Source organism: Rhineura floridana, chromosome 5 (genome assembly GCF_030035675.1).
Source record: "Rhineura floridana isolate rRhiFlo1 chromosome 5, rRhiFlo1.hap2, whole genome shotgun sequence".
NCBI classification, from domain to species: Eukaryota; Metazoa; Chordata; class Lepidosauria; order Squamata; family Rhineuridae; genus Rhineura; species Rhineura floridana.
In genome coordinates, this window is record NC_084484.1 from 83,619,628 (window position 1) to 83,637,247 (window position 17,620).

A 17,620-nucleotide genomic window follows, 5' to 3' on the forward strand; every position below is an offset into this window, starting at 1 on the left:
AGAAGCAAGTAGGCTAGATTAAATGTTCCCTACCCAGGCTCAATCTTTTAGCTAAGATTTCTATCTTACTTTCCAATCAGAGAAATGTTTTTGTTTGAATGGTATGCTCCAAGCAACTGTGGTTGATGCTTAAGGTATCATTATGCTTAATGACATCACTAGGGCCTTCCCCTGTGACATCACTAAGACCTGCCGCTGTGACATTACTTGGGCCCATCCCATGACATCACTATGGCCGTCCCTCGTGACATCAGTACTGCCTGCCCCCATGACATCACTAGGGCCCACCCCGGAAATCTCAGCTTTTGGAATGCTTCAGACCTGGCAACCCTAGTCCCTATAGATCAGAGAAGAGAAGCCTGTGGCACTCTAGATGTTTTTGTATTCAAATTCCCAATTTCCCTGGGCATTGGATATGCTTTGGGGCTGATGCATGTTAGGGGCCAACAACATCTAGAGGGCTACAGCTTGGGATGGTATGGAGGGTGGTGAATGATGCTGCAGTCAGGCCAGGCCAATTAAGGGGCCCTTCGGAGCTCTGAAGGCCCTTGTCCAATGCTAGTGCCCAACCTGGCTGACTGCTTAAATTAAATGAAATGATTAACAGGCCCCCAAATAACATGATTTCAAACTGTGTAAAGCAAAGTTTAGGGGGTGTATAATGGACAAATGTATAACTTCTGCTGTAATCAGTGGTATTCTATGAAAAAGTGGTAAATTTTAAATGCAACTTAACTGACATGTCCAAATGCATGTGAAGTATGCACCAAGATAGCCCTTAGGCAGTGGCACTGATGTGCATAGTTTGCACTAAGTTGGGTAATTGGAAGCTAAGGTGAATTTAAATATTACTTCTGTGTGAAAGAACTTTTTGACAGTCTCTGTGTGGGAAACATAAATTGGATTTTAGTTTCATATTATTGAAATGGATTTTAATTCTATCTATGCAATCGTCCATCTATCAATAATGTACGTTCGGTGGTGGTCCTTTTTTTTTTTTTTTTAAGAGGAAACCTGGGATTTGGGCATACATGCATATGAATGTATACAGAATAGGCCTGGTGATCAAATTACATATAGTGGATTGCCCCAATGTATAGTATCATTGGCAGAGCAACTTTATAAACCGGATCTTTAGTCATTTCCCCACATGACACTTACATGGTTTTTGCATTTGTCATTCCTATTACAAAAATTGTTTGTGATGTATATTGATAGTTGTTCTTGGTTTCCTTCATATATAGCATATGTGACACAAAACATGTGAAAAGGATTCATTTAAATGTGTTTCTCAGTGTCACACAGAAAAAATGCTTTTTGTGTGTGTGCTGTTGTGATGCTGGGTAGATATTGTGATATACCAAATATTTTATACCAAGTATACTAAATAATATAAAAAAGAGCTTACTGATTGGTGTTCCCTTTTTGAAGCTGGATAAGATCTTTAAAGTTCAAAGTATGTACCCTTACCGAAGTAAGTATGCACTTTGCCAGTTTTTTCTTTTGTTTTTTAAGCAAGCTTGGTAGTGAAAGAACCTATTTCTAAAACGGAAAAGAAACCTGTGGTGGTTCCATTAGCAACTAGCTATGCCTCTTATTTATGTTTAGCCAACTTTATTGAAGTGTGTTCTAAATAGCTTGGCTCCCATGGTTTCTTTGAAGGTATCTTATTGTGCAACTCAAATTAAAGTCTGAGCCAAAATAAAAACAAATGTGCTTCTTGGTAGGCACATGTTTTACATCCCTGGTAATTTGCAAGAATTTTGTTTAACTCCAGCATGGTTGCTATAATTTCTTCTTTATACATTCTAGAAAAAAGTGATGTTTATTCAATTGTATTATATTCTTTTTTCTGATTGAGCCACTAGGCACCTATTATGGAGAATTGTGATTTGTTGCTAATGGAGAGGTGCAATACTAATCAAATGGGAAGTAGACCAGAAAAGGAAGATTCACGTGGTTTCTTATCCATTCTTTCTGTTAGAAATGCCTAATAAAATAATTGAGCACTGCAATGCCATCTGGTGGTTTTGCGAAGATATTAAATAAGCAAAACTAGAAACCAGGGATACAGTACTGACAGGGGAATAAAACAATATGGTGGAATTAATAAAACACATTTTAGATATGGTTTAAGCTGATATATATATACTCATTAGAAATTCTTTTAAGACACAGGTAGAGTTCTGTGATTTCAATTAATATCAAGTATACATGTGTTGGATAAGGGGTTGGAGACCTTCTCCAACCCCTTATCCAACACATGCTACTAATCTAGTGAATCTTGTTTCTTGTGTTTTGATTGCTTAAATGACAATGTTGTTATAGACCATTCATGAACTGGCACCCTTTAGCTAGGTAAGGACTACTTCATACTCCCAGGTTCCCCCCCTGCCCCCCTAGCGAGTGCCATCTCTGTGCAAGAAACTGCACAGTGAGTTTAGGATAGCCATTTGTCCAACTTTACAAAGGAAACCCCTCTGTTTTGAAGCATTGTCAGGGCAGTTATTCATTTGAAGGTGTTCTTTATTGAGGGCTGTCCAGTTGAAGTCTGCTTTAAAGATAACGAACCATACAGTTGGAGAGCAAGAGCCTTGAAGCTGCCCATCAACAGTTAACAGCTCCAGGTCAGCAGAATGAGCAGGCGCACAGGCCATCTGGTGTCTTCCCCACTATGGTGAGATGTATTTCTATTTAAATTATAGTAATTATTTCTAAATATTTACTTATACAAATTCCACATGCAAATTGTATGCAGTTTGGTGCCCTCTTTGCCTTGTGATGCAAGCCTTTTTGTTAATGAATAATTGGCTACTCAAGGTGAATTGCAAGTTACTAATAATAGCTTTTGACAACTTTTTCTACCATTTTGCTCCCATGCAGTACTGCCCCTCTAACCTATTATTCCATAAATCTCAAGGCAAATGTTTCCATATTGACTGTGAAGCACACTTGCATTGTTCGCATAAGTGATTTTCAAGACGAAAACTTTTTGGTGTGCATGACATATGGGGTATTTTCTTTTCTGTCTGATGGAAGGGTGAAGTTGACGTCAAATGCTTTCAAATATTAGTTTCAATATTTTATGATTAGGGTAAACTCAGAGAAACATGGAAAAAACTCTTTGGGTTGATTTCAGTTAAGACATACTTAGAGTAGAGCTACTGAAATCAGTGGATTTTAAAAAGTAACTTTAAATCCATTGATTACAATGAGGAAAATCTAAGTTTGACTTAGACACCATTCTATGTTCACAAAGCTTTAAATATTATTAGGATCCTTTGTTACAAAACCAAAACATCCTGCCTGATCTTTCCTTTTCTTGTTTCTACCACACTAGATGGTTGAGAGCCAGTGTGGTGTAGTGGTTAAGGTGTTGGACTACAACCTGGAAGACCAGGGTTCTAATCCCCACACAGCCATGAAGCTCACTGGGTGATCTTGGGCCAGTCACTGCCTCTCAGCCTCAGAGGAAGGCAATGGTAAACTCCCTCTGAATATCGCTTACCATGAAAACCCTGTTCATAGGGGGTCGCCATAAGTCAGAATTGACTTGAAGGCAGTCCATTTCCATTTTTCATTTTAACCACACTAGATTCATGTATATCATTTATCAATACCTTTGAGTATTTTTATAGCATTGTTGCTTCCCCCACTTCCTTACCTTCTTCTGCCTCAGCTCTACCCTTCTTTCTCTGGCTAATATTTTAAAGTTTATGTGCTTTCCCTTGTATGTTCTTCACTATCTCCTTCTCTGCCTTTTTCCATGCAACTCATAGACAAAAGTACCATGACAGATAATTGGAGACAAAGAAGTATATGAATTAAGAGAGACACATACATGCACACAGAGTCCCTGTTCCAAGTTATTCCATTTTCTTACAGTTATACCTGATAAGTATTGTTAACAGGAAAACAAATAGCAGCAGATATACCCCAGACACATAGTGTTTTCCATGAAGATTGTTGACTTTTAAAAATCTTTCTCAGATGAAATATGAAACGTGTTAATGTGGCTGTTCTCCCTCCCCCCTAAAAAAAGAAGGAAAAGGCTCAGCATTGTGTGCACAAAGCCATATAAGAGGCAGCTTAGCATATAAGGAAAAGGTCATGCCTTATATTGCAGTACTGGAATTTGCTGACACTTTTGCTCAGGGTAATTTTTGCTGCTGTCGCCTTATGTAAAATGCACATCTTCTATCGTTGCTTTGCAAGATTTATATTTTTATCTCCTTACTAGAAAAGCCCACTTTCCCTATAGCTACCAAGGCAATTATAGGAGGAAAATGATAGTATAATAATTTTTCAAACAAATGTCCCTGCAGTCAGTTCTATAGTTTTATTGCAATGATATGAATGCTTAATTTTTAGAGGAAGCTTCCAGGTGTAGTGATGCAGCAGACAATTTTCAATTCAATTTGCATAATCATTAGAATTACTCTAAATCTAAGTGAAGATTCCCATGAAGATGTCACTAGCCATAAGATGGGCATGCCCCTTATTTTTTACAAGAAGAGGTGGAGTTGAAAGATGATAAAGGCATGGTCATTACCAACAAAGAGATCCAGTGGTCACTGGTACTAACTTGTTCATACTCCTGTAGGGCCAGCAGACCTATGTCAATGACAGCTCCCTCTGTGTTATGTCTTCATATAGACAAGATCTTGAGGCACTCTGCTGGTGCTACCACCACCTGCTCAACTTAGGAACTCATCCGGTTGACTAGGCTTCTGCAGCAGCCAATACCTATCATTTCCCCTTTCAAAGACTGTAACAAGCTGACACAATGACTAAAGAGACTTACCTTAGCCTAAAGGGAAGTCTACCTGCTGATGTGACTGGGAAACCATAGTTGGCTGTACTGTGTGCAGGCCCTTTGGACTGGGGAAGAAGTGCCTAAATCAGGTCTGTAGCCGAGGGGGTTTAAATGGGGTCACTACTCCCCCCCCCGAGCTGTGCTTTGCTGCCCACAGTTTTTTGGGGGGGAAGTGCCTTCTTTTTAATTTGTGACATGAGAGACAATGACAAAGAATTTAAAGAATGAAAGCTTGTTTTAAGAACAGGAGCAATTTAAGAATAGGACCCTCTGGAAAAATTCAGTGAATAAGGCAGGGCGAGTGCACAACAAAAGTCTTATGTAGGAGAGCCCCCCAAAAGTCTGCTCACTCAAGACTTTCTCTGACTGAGGGTGGATTTTTATGATCACAATCACCCTGCATAGTAACCTGACCCTTGAAGAATTAAATATTAGAACTTGGTGCTAGAGTTATACTCCACCGCTTGGACTTTCCTTTGCTCTGCTTTTCATTTTCATTTTCAGTTGTGCTGTCTATCAAGCCAGCAATAAAGAAGCACGTGTGTTTGCCTGTAGTAAGAAGTAAGAGTTTGTTTCTTCTGCAGTTATTATAATGAGTAAAGCAAGATTGGGGGCTAATAAAGAGATTTAAAAAATGGACTGCCATCAAGTCGATTCCGACTTATGGGCAGCCCTATGAATAAAGTTTTCATGGTAAGCTGTATTCAGAGGTGGTTTATCATTGCCTTCCTCTAAAGAGATAAAGTGGTCTGAAAAAATAGCTATCCTTTACTCTTTTAAAGCACTCACTATATTCACAATCATAGTAGCTATTTTCTTCTTTTTTTTCTTGAGTACTTGATGGCAAAGGATGAAAAAAGCATACAGGAATAGAAATACTGCTATGTACACTACAGTTAGCTAGCTGGCTAGCTGGACACCTGTGCTGTAACTCGGGCTTAATTTCTGATTTTCCCAATATGTGCAGCTCAGCATGAGCCTTTTCAGGATTTCTGGACAGAAAAATCAACCAGTAAAAAAAAAATCCAGTTGCTTTCCACAACTGGTTTCCAATTGCTTAGTTTGTTCTTTGCATAGCAGCCAGTTAAAATTTCTCTTGATTGTCCAAGGGAAAGGAAATAAGGCTAGGAACAAGACTAGAACGAGGGACTCTCCAGGAAGAGTTAACAAAGGCACCGTATAGTATTTATTTTCCCTCTGCCCTTCCCTAAACTTGTAGTATGGGCAAGTTTGTTTTTTAGGTGGGATCTAAAACTGAGATACCTAATGCAGCATCAAAGCCAAGCTCAGGAGCTCACTGTCTTTACCAAGGTATTTCAGTTCATGAAGAATCAAAACATAGGGACAGACCATGGGTGAAAGGGAACTGTACCTAAAGGCAAAGTTGAGTTTTTTGAGTCTGGTGTTCCTGGGGATCTTTCAAAAAAAGGTGAGACAATTCAACAGATCAAACTTCATTCATGTAAGCTAACACACTCTCTGGATTGAGGAGGAGTGATGGGAAGGTCACTGTGTTTCCCTTCCTCCGGGCTGGCTGTCACATCCTCTCCACCATTGAGAGGTGGAGGGTTTGCTGAACTTATGCACTTCTTGTCCCCAAATGCCTCACCTAGAAATGTGGCTGCCCCACCTAACAAGGAAGGCTGGCTTCAGGGCTGACCTAGATGACACAAACACAGAGAGACAAGGACAAGTTATGGAGTGCTTCACAGACTGGAAGGGATGGTGGACATTGGATGAAGCCATGGTTTTATTCTTGCAGAAAATAAATGAATTGTTAAAGCATTGTTTGAAAGGAATGAGATACCCCCACCCCCCAAAAAAAACCCCAATTTCTTCATGGCAAGTTGAAATCTTAGGAGATGTGATCTTCCTTTAGTATTTGATTCATCTTAATTAAGATTAGCTACTTCTGTTATGCAGCTTCCCTCAGATGCAAGGACAGCTGGGGTTGTTTGTCTCTTCCTTATGATTAAGAGCTTGATGTAATCTGCATATTGATTGCATTGTAACCTTGTAGCCTGCATTGTGTCCCATCCCAATCTCTTTTAGCGGAACTTTACAAACAATGAATCACTGAGGTGAGACAATAGTTCCAGTGCTAATCCATAAGTGGGAATCCTTATGTGAAGAAATATTGCTGAAAGTTCCATAGTAATGAATGAATCAGCCATATTTTTTTCTTATAGTTCACCCTAATAACTCTCTTAACATGAAAGAATTAGTATAAGGAGTCACAAAATCACGTTTACATTTGTTTAGCCCTTAAACCCTGGAACACAGTTTGACTTACAGTTAAAACATGTAGTAAATCATTCAGAAAATCACAATAAAGTGCAATTGTTCAATCTGTGAAGAAGTTGAAAGAAGAATCTTTTTTTAAAAAGTTGAGACTAGATACTTAATATAAATAATATTTTTTAAAGAAGGAATTGTCAAATTGTAGGGATGAGGGAGTGAACATGTTATTCTTCAATAAATAGATTGTGTTCCTTTGTGGGAAATTTTACTGTTTGTTTTAAAATGAATTTCTTTTAAAGAGAATTTCAGCCATGTGTGGTTTTTAACCTCAAATAAAGATAATTCATCCAATTACCTACCTTGTTTAAGAGATTGAGGATAAAAGAGAATAAGTTCTCACAGTTTCCTTTCTCCCTTTCTTGGGCAAGGTTCTTGAGCAGATTCAGGCTATCTTGGCTGAAACTGATTTTCTAGATCCATTTCAATCAGGGTTTAAACCCAGTTTTGGCAGAGAAACTGCCTTAGTAGTCCTGTATGACCTATGACAGGAGAGAGATAGGGGGTGTGTCTCCGTATTAATTCTCCTTGATCTCTCAGCAGTTCTCGACACCATCAACCATGGTATTCATCTGGAACGGCTGCCTGAGTTGGGAGTGGATGGCACTGCTTTACTGTGGTTTCAGCCTTGCTTGGAGGGTCGCTCTCAGAGAGTGGTGATTGGGAGTATTATTTGGCCCCATGTAGTAGTATAGTGGCAAATTCAGAAGTGCAGTGGAGCCTTCAGTGTGGGGTTCCACGGGGTTTGATTTTATCTCTCATGCTGTATAACATCTACATGAAACTGCTGAGTGGGGTCATCCAGAGATTTGGAGTGCATTGTCAGCAATATGCTGATGACACACAACTCCGTCTCTTCTTTACATCTGATGTGGCAGTGGATATGCTAGAACAATGTCTTGCCTCAGTAATAGACTGGATGAAAACCAATAAACTAATGCTCAATCCAGACAAGACCGAGGCACTGTTGGTGGATGGTTCCCTGCAAAGGATGGAGGGGATGTGGCTTGCTCTTGATAAGATTACACTCTGTCTAAAGGAGCAGATGTGTAGCTTGGGGGTATTCCTAGATCCATTACTGTCACTTGAGGCTCAAGTGGCCTTGGTAGCGAGGAGTGCCTTCCATCAGTTTTGGCTGGTGGCCCTGTTATGACCTTATCAGGACAGAGATAGTCTGACTTCTGTTGTCTATACCCTGGTAGCCTCTAAGCTAGATTGCTGCAATGCATTATACGTGGGGCTGCCTTTGGAGACAGTTCAGATACTGCAGCTAGTGCACAATTCAGCAGCCACATTGCTCACTGGGGCAAGATAGTCTGAGCACATAACACCTATTCTGGCACAACTGCACTGGCTACCAGTTCGTTTCCAGGCTCAGTTCAAAGTGATGGTTTTGACCTATACAGCCTTATACAGCTCAGAACCCCATGGAAGACCTCCCCAGTGGTGTAGTCATCTGGGCTCATGGAAGATCATAGACCCGTTGCCTTTTTGGAAGCAGGGTCCCAGCCAGGTCCCTATAAATGAGCCAATTAGCATGAAAAGGGAGAGTATTAGCCACTGAGAATAGTCCTTGTCCTTCTGTGCTTACTGGAGCCAATCAGAGTGAAAGGAGGTGAGCCATCCATGGAGAAGACTCTTCTCAATAGCTAACATGCAGCCTCTCCTTTCATGCTGATTGGTTTCTAGGGATATCTATTGAACCTGTGAGATGACAGGGACAGAAAGAGAGAAGAGGAAAAATGGAAAACAGGGTGTGTGTTGTGAGTATAATGAAGGGACCCTGCACTTCGGAATTTGCCACTACACTATTGCACCTCTCCCATATGAACGAACCTGGACCCTGTGTTCAGCATCATGTGTCTCCTCTGAGGGAGGTGTGGAGGGTAGCAACATGAGATTAGGCCTTCTCAGAACTTTTGGGAGGCTCTTGATGTTGTAGCCTCTTATAGGGGGTGGGTTATTCTGCTGCTGCTATATTTATGTGTTTTTATAAGTTTTTATACTGGTTTTAATTTTTTCATTGATTATAAGTCATTTGGGCTTCACTTTTGTGAAGAAAAACAACTAACAAATTTAAATAAAATAAAAGGCTTACGATGCCTTTCTTCTTCCAGTTGTTTAAAGGAATTGTGTTGCTGCCAAGTCTTATTCATTTATTTATTTAACATCGCAGCACATAAAGTTGTAATAGCTGAGCAGAGCATGTTTATATCTTTCTCTCCTACTATACTTGTATCTTCACCTATCCTGTCACCTGGCCATATATATCTGATGAATTTTAGGCAGCAGAAGACTGGCATGCCAAGTGGCATCAGAATTGTGGGGAGTGACACAGTGATACAGAACTGTTATAAATCTTTGGATATATATTAAATAAGATAAAAATGAGCTAATTTTTCAATAAAAATTGGATTGAACATCTAGTTGTATGATTAGCATCCCGTTATGTTATATTGCAAATGGAATATTAATACATGTAGTGTTATCTTGGAGACACAGAATCTTACAAAAGTTGACTTCATGCTAACAGTTATTTACATTGGTACTTGCACTGCTAGTGATGGTCCCTTGCCTTTAACACAGTTCAACTTTGTTTTTGGTAATGGTGTCCCTCTTATCCGATTTTAGATTTTATGTTGTGTTTAGAAGCTATTAGATGAAAATTAAAGTAGTTATGTGTGTACCGTGTGGAAATTCAGAGCAGGTAATATTGTGATGCTGCATTATAACCTGTATGATAACAAATTAAGCTGCAGTCCTAACTCCACTTAACTGGCTGGTAGTAAGCCCCACAGAATTCAGTAGGGCTTATTTCTGAGGAGACATGGTAAGGATTGTACTCTCAATGTCTTTGATGTTTGCCTGTTTTGTAAAGCACTATCAGTTTATACCAAATGTTCTTGTTGGGCGTTGTTCGTTCCATATGACAAATGCCTAGTCACATTTTGCAATTATAGAATTGAGCATAGATTTCTAGAGTTTATCGTTTACTGCAGACATGTTCAGCATGGGTTGCATTACCTATCTGGGTGAGGATCCTGTCCAGAGACACAGGAAATAGAACCAAATGACAATTGTTGTTGTTATGTGCCTCCAAGTCGACTACAACTTATGGCGACCCAATTAATCAGCGACCTCCGAGAGCATCTGTCATGAACCACCCTGTTCAGATCTTGTAAGTTCAGGTCTGTGGCTTCCTTTATGGAATCAATCCATCTCTTGTTTGGCCTTCCTTTTTTCTACTCCCTGCTGTTTTTCCCAGCATTATTGTCTTTTCTAGTGAATCATGTCTTCTCATTATGTGTCCAAGGTATGATAACCTCAGTTTCATAATTTTAGCTTCTAGTAATAGTTCTGGTTTAATTTGTTCTAACACCCAATTATTTGTCTTTCTCGTGGTCCATGGTATCCGCAAAGCTCTCCTCCAACATCACATTTCAAATGAGTTGATTTTTCTCTTATCCGCTTTTTTCACTGTCCATCTTTCACATCCATACATAGAGATTGGAAATACCATGGTCTGAATGATCCTGACTTTCGTGTTCAGTGATACTTCTTTACATTTGAGGACCTTTTCTAGCTCTGTCACAGCTGCCCTCCCCAGTCCTAGCCTTCTTCTGATTTCTTGACTATTGTCTCCATTTTGCTTAATGACTGTGCCAAGGTATTGATAATCCTTGACAAGTTCAATGTCCTCATTGTCAACTGTAAAGTTACAAAAATCTTCTGTTGTCATTACTTTAGTCTTTTTGACGTTCAGCTGTAGTTCTGCTTTTGTGCTTTCCTATATAACTTTCATCAGCATTAGTTTCAAATCATTACTGGTTTCTGCTAATAGTATGGTATTGTTTGCATATCTTAAATTATTGATATTTCTCCCTCCAATTTTCACACCTCCTTCATCTTGGTCCAATCCTGCTTTCCGTATGATATGTTCTGCATATAGATTAAATAAATAAGGTGATAAAATACACCCCTGTCTCACACCCTTTCTCCATGTTCTGTCCTTACAGTAGCCTCTTGTGCAGAGTATAGGTTGCACATCAGGACAATCAGATGCTATGGCACCCCCATTTCTTTTAAAGCATTCCATCGTTTTTCATGATCTACACAGTCCAAGGCTTTACAGCACAGGGTGATTTTCCTCTGAAATTCCTTGGTCTGTTCCATTATCCAACGTATGTTTGCGATATGATCTCTGGTGCCTCTTCCCTTTCTAAAACCAGCTTGGACGTTCTCGCTCCATATATGGTAAGAGCCTTTGTTGTAGAATCTTGAACATTACTTTACTTGCATGGGATATTAAGGCAATAGTTCGATAGTTACTGTATTCCCTGGGATCCCCTTTCTTTGGAATTGGGATGTATATTGAACGCTTCCAGTCTGTGGGCCATTGTTTAGTTTTCCATATTTCTTGACAAATTTTTATCAAAATTTGGACAGATTCAGTCTCAGTAACTTGTAGCAACTCTGTTGGTATGCCATCTATTCCTGCTGATTTGTTTCTTCCAAGTATTTTAAGAGCAGCTTTCACCTCACATTCTAAAATTTCTGGTTCTTCATCATATGGTTCCTCCGTGAATGAATCTGTCATCCTGGCATCTCCACACATAGACTTCTTCAGATTATTGTTTCCAACTTCTTTTTATTTGATCTCGGTCAGTCAGTGTGTCTCCCTGTTGATTATTCAACATCCCTACTCATGGTTTAAATTTCCCTTTCATTTTTCTAATCTTTTGGAACAGGGTTCTTGTTCTACCCTTTTTGTTCTCTTCTATTTCTGTAAAGTAACTTGTAATAGTTCTCTTTGTCCCTACGTACTAGTCGCTGTATTGTTGCATTTAGGTTCTGACTGTGTTTCCGTCTCCTTTTGCTTTTGCTTTCCTTCTCTCTTTAACCATTTTAAGAGTTTCTTCAGTCATCCATTGAGGTCTTTCTCTCTTTTTAACTAGAGGTATTGTCTTTTTGAATTCTTCCCTGATAACGTCTCTGACTTCAGTCCATAGTTCTTCTGGTTCTCTGTCAACTAAGTTTAAAGCCTCAAACCTGATCCTTATTTGATCTTTATATGCTTCTGGGATGTTATTTAAATAGTAATTTGGCATTATTAGTGCTTTGTTGGTCTTTTTTAGCTTTACTCTGAGTTTCAATACAACCAGTTCATGATCTGTACCGCAGTCTGCTCCTGGTCTTGTTTTCACAGAAAGTATGGAACTTCTTCATCTTCTGCTACTAATTAGATAATCAATTTGATTCCTATATTGACCATTTGGTGATGTCCATGTGTACAGTCATCTTTTCAGTTGCTCCAAAAATGTGTTTGCAAGAAACAAATTATTGACTTCACAGAATTCGATAAGTCTTTCTCCTGCTTCATTTCTATCTGCTAAGCCCCATTTCCCCACAATTCCTAGTTCTTCTCTGTTCCCTACTTTTGCATTCCAGTCCATGTATTTATTTATAGGAATTTATAGCCCACTCTTCACCATGCAGTCCCACAGCACTGCTTCCAAAGTTCAACAGAGGAACAGGCTGAAGACAGAGCTCCTTGCATTTCTCCATCCAGTTCTGGGTGAGTGGAGTCCTGTCTCTCTTCTCCAGGAACATTTGAAACACCTGACCGTAAAAGCCCTATAAGGATGGGAGAAATATTTTTTCCAGGACTCACACAGGTGACTGAGCCAGCCCAATACTGATCCTTGGAGAAAGCCATTTCTCCATTGAGAAGTGTCCACTCTGCTTTCTGCTCTTTACCGGTTACCATAGCTTTGGCTATGGGGAGGTATATAAATACAATAAATAAATAAATAAATGATACTGACCCATAAGAGGGCCTGTTCTCTTATCCCATCACTGCTATTTTTACTTACAAGTCTTTTAAAATTATTATTATTACTATTAGAATATATTAAGAATATAGAATATATAGAATATAAACTTTAGAATATATTAAAACAAAACAACCTTAAAAACATATCAAAACATATTTTTTTTAAAAAAGCTTTAAAACATATTAAAAAGGAATTCCGACACAGATGCAGACTGCGATAGTGATACAATTTATCAAAAGCTTTTTGTAAGTACACAGTTTCTATCTCCTAAGCCCCATTTCCCCACAATTTCTAGTTCTTCTGTATTCCCTGCTTTTGCATTCCAATCCCCCATGATTATCAGCACATCTTGTTTTGGTGTGTGATCAATTTCTTCCTGTACTTCTGTGTAACATCTCTCCAATTCCTTTCCTTGAAGGATGTGGAACCAAATGACAATTAGTTCCAGCCAAGGTGACAGAGGCTATTCAGTTTTCCCTTATACTCTTCTGCAGGCAGCCAACAAATATTTCTATCAAACCTTTAGAGGAAATTGGGTACCTATAGTGAATGCAGCAGAGGAACAGAATACCTGATCTTCTCTCTGAGTTACTGTCCTGCCCTACAAATTTGTAAAAATGCAAACACAATTTGGGTTGGCCATTCACGATAGTAGTAACACAGGAAAGAAGCAAAGTTCTGCAGGGGTCAGTTCTGTCCCCCATGCTATTCACCATCTACATGAAACCATTGGGTGCGGTTATCCGGAGCTTTGGAGTGCATTGCCATCGGTATGCTGATGACATGCAGCTCTATTTCTCCTTTTCATCTTCTGCAGGTGAGGCTGTCAATGTGCTGAACCGGTGCCTGGCTGCGACAATGGACTGGATGAGGGCTAATAAACTGAGACTCAATCCAGACAAGACTGAGATGCTGCTAGTGGGCGGTTCTTCTGACCGGATGGTGGATGTCCAACCTGTCCTAGATGGGGTTGCACTCCCCCTGAAAAAGCAGGTTTGTAGCTTGGGGGTTCTCCTAGAACTATCTCTGTCACTTGAGGCTCAGGTAGCCTCGGTGTCATGGAGTGCCTTCTACCAACTCTGGATGGTGGCCCAGCTATCTGGACAGGGATAACCTGGCTTCAGTTGTCCATGCTCTGGTAACCTCCAAGTTAGATTACTGCAATACGTTCTATGTGGGGCTGCCTTTGAAGACAGTTCGGAAGTTGCAGCTTGTGCAAAGTGCAGCGGTCAGATTGGTAACAGGTACCATATGGTTTGAACATATAAAACTGATTCTGGCCCACTTGCATTGGCTGCTTGTATGTTTCCGAGCTCGACTCAAGGTGCTGGTTTTAACCTATAAAGGCTTACACAACTTAGGACCACAATACCTGATGGAATGCCTCTACCGACACGAACCCACCCGTACACTATGATCAACATCAAAGGCCCTCCTCTGGGTGCCTACTCGGAGGGAAGCTCTGAGTCTGGCAACAAGGAAGAGGGCCTTCTCAGTGGTGGCCCCCAAGTGATGAAATGATCACCCTGACAAGGTGTGCCTGGTGCCAACACTGTTATCTTTTCGGCGCCAGGTCAAGACTTTCCTCTTCTCCCAGGCATTTTAGCATGTGTTTTAAAATTGCTTTTTAAAAATGTGTTTTTAAATTTGTATATTTGTTTTTAATGTTTTTAATTGTTGTAAACCGCCCAGAGAACAACACCAACAAATATACAAAAAATGTAATTCTCCATTTTTGGAGATGCAGTCCTGATTGCAGATGTTGCCACCACTCACCATATGGTCAGAAGCACATGGACATATTACCAAATTCTTCCAAGCTACAGAGGAAGTGGATTGGACTATGAAAGACCAAGCTATATTGTGTTTGCATTTTTACAAATTTGTAGGTAGTACAGTATCTCAGAGAGGAGGTCAGGTCTCCTGCCTCCCTGGTGCATTCACTATAGCTGCCCAATTCCCCTGCTTTTCAAAGTTTGATCGAAATATCTGTTCACTATAGTGTGGTGTAGTGGTTAAGGTGTTGGACTACGACCTGGGAGACCAGGGTTTGAATCCCCACAAAGCCATGAAGCTCACTGGGTGACCTTGGGCCAGTCACTGCCTCTCAGCCTCATGAAAACCCTATTCATAGGGTTGCCATAAGTTGGAATCGACTTGAAGGCAATACATTTGCATTTTTATAGGTACATTCTTAAACCACAAGCCTTTGTTTTGCCTTTTAGTGAATTTCTCTGCTTTTTAATCCAGAATGTAAGAAATGATATCCTGTGCAAGTTTGCTAAGAATGGATTGTTCATTTGCATGCTCACGGAGTCATTTCTCTGGCAGTCATGCTTAGGATAGGTGAAACTGACCATTAGGGAGAGGAGGGAGGGCACAGGGGATGAGGGGGAGGAAAGGGGGAGAGGGGAAGAGAAAGGGAGAGGAGGAGGAGGGGAGGAGGGGTAGAGTTGGGAGTAAGGGAGAGGGGAGATCGGGAGGAGGAGGGGAGGGAGGGGAGGAGGTTGGGTAGGTGGACACTGGGCAGAGGAAAAGCCCATTTCCTTCCCAAAGGAAAACGCTGTGAACAGTATCATTATTCTGGGGTTCTCCCCACCTTTTTATTGTACAGCAGATACAGTAAGGCCCCGCTTATAGGGCGGGTTAGGGACCAGGCCCCCACCGTAAAGCAGAAATCACCGTAAAGCGGGACCCATAGACTATAATGGGGCGTCGCGCGAAAATGACGCTAAAATGTCGTAAAATGTCATGAAATCGCTAAATCGGCTTTAAAAAGGGGAATTTCCTGCTGCTGCATTAGCGGAACGCCGGAATGCGAGGCGCCGGTAAGCGGGGCCCTACTGTACAGATAATCTCCCACCCAAATTTAAACCAAAGCTTGGTAGATAAGTTACACCAAATCAATAAAATACAATATTAAAATTCCAAGATTTAAAAAAGTAGTAGAAAAAGAAAAGGAAAATAACGGAGGCTCAGAGGATGTAACAAGGGAGAGGGCCTTTTCAGTTGTGGCTCACCATCTGTAGAACGAAATCGCCAGTGAGGTCCACCTGGCACATATGCGGACATCTTTTCGGTGCCAGATGAAGACTTATCTTCCCCCTCCCCCCCCAGTTTTTGATAGACTAAGATTATGTTGTTTGTAATTGGTGTGCTGCCAAAGCTTCCTGTGGCCGTCACAGGGTTTTTTTGTTTTGTTTTATGGTATAATATTTTTTGGTATAATATTCTTTGTTTGTTTTATGGTATAATATATTTGTATTTTTAACAGTGTTATAAGTCACTTGAAGACTTTCAGGTAACAAGCTACTACTACTACTACTACTACTACTACCATTCTTAAATGTAATAAACATAAAATCAATAAAATGCAGACCAATATTAAAAATGTTTACATGGAAGATCATATGAATGGGGAGGCCATTCCAGAAATATGAGGCACCCATAGATACAACCCTGTCCCTGATACTCGTCAACCAAACCACTTTCACAAGACAGCAGATGCTAATCTTTAAGTTTGGGCAGATACATTTGTGTGAAGGCAAGGCTTCAAGGGGTCAATATCAGCACCTTGAATGGAGCCCAGAAGAGGCTTAAAGGCCTGTGTAACAGACACAGAATAGGTATGATATGATCAGAAAGCTTAACTCCTACGAGCTTTCTTGGTGCTGCATTCTGCACCAACTGAAGTTTTCCCACCATCTTTAATGGCAGCCCCACAAATAGTTAATTACAGTAATGCATCCAGCATATCAGTGTATATGTTACTAAGACGAAATCTGCCTTCTTCGGATGCGGCTGGTGAACCAGTCAAAACTGATGCTACCTTGTTCCTCCACTAGAAGTCTCCTTTGCACAAGAATTTGCACCACATACACATACCTATGAATAATTCAAGGCAGAAAGTAAATCGGGTAAAATCAGACTGAGGGAGGCTTTCAGATATTTGTCCAAACCATTCCGGATAGAAATCAAACCTGAAGACACCTGAGTCATCCTGGATAGATATTAATTAATCATCCTAATCTTAAGAAAGACAACTGGTAATTTTGATGGTAACTGTACAGAGTTGCTTTCAACATTCCATTTTCTTTCCACCCATTTTTATGTTTAGGTTGCTAAAGTTGCCTTATATTGAATCAGGCCATTGGTCAATCTAGCTCAGTATTGTCCACACTGACTGGCAGCAGCTCTCCAGGGTTTCAGGAACAAGTCTCTCCCAGCTCTTCCTGGAGATGCCAGGGATTGAACTTGGGATCTTCTGCATTCAAGGCAGATGCTCTACCACTGAGCTACAGCTCTTTGTAGATTTAATTTTTTTGAGCATGAACAAATGCTAAACAGTACACTCATTTTCTTTGTCTTGTTAAGTGTATCTAACAGCACATCTATTTAGATATACATTTAGAATAATAGAATCATTGAGTTGGAAGGGGCCTATAAAGCCATGGACTCCAACTCGCTGTTCAATGCAGGAATCCAAATTAAAGCATACCCCACAGGTGGCTGCCCATATGCCTCTTGAATACCTCCAGTGTTTGGAGAGCCCACCACTTCACTAGGTAATTGGTTCCATTGTCATACCACTCTAACAGATAGGAAGTTTTTCTAGATGTTCTGTTGAAATCTGGCTTCCTGAAACTTGAGTCCATTATCCCGGGTCCTGTAC

General features: G+C 40.3%; 1 protein-coding gene and 1 non-coding gene across 2 annotated transcripts in view; one reads left to right on the forward strand and one right to left on the reverse strand.

The window, feature by feature from the left end:
- The window catches only part of IL1RAPL1 (interleukin 1 receptor accessory protein like 1), a 1,273,168-nt gene that overhangs the window by 205,306 nt on the left and 1,050,242 nt on the right, over nucleotides 1–17,620 (forward strand). The gene's annotated exons all lie outside the window — the stretch shown is intronic.
- Nucleotides 17,182–17,250, reverse strand: TRNAS-UGA (transfer RNA serine (anticodon UGA)). Its single transcript has one exon. It is a non-coding gene; the product is annotated as a tRNA-Ser (tRNA).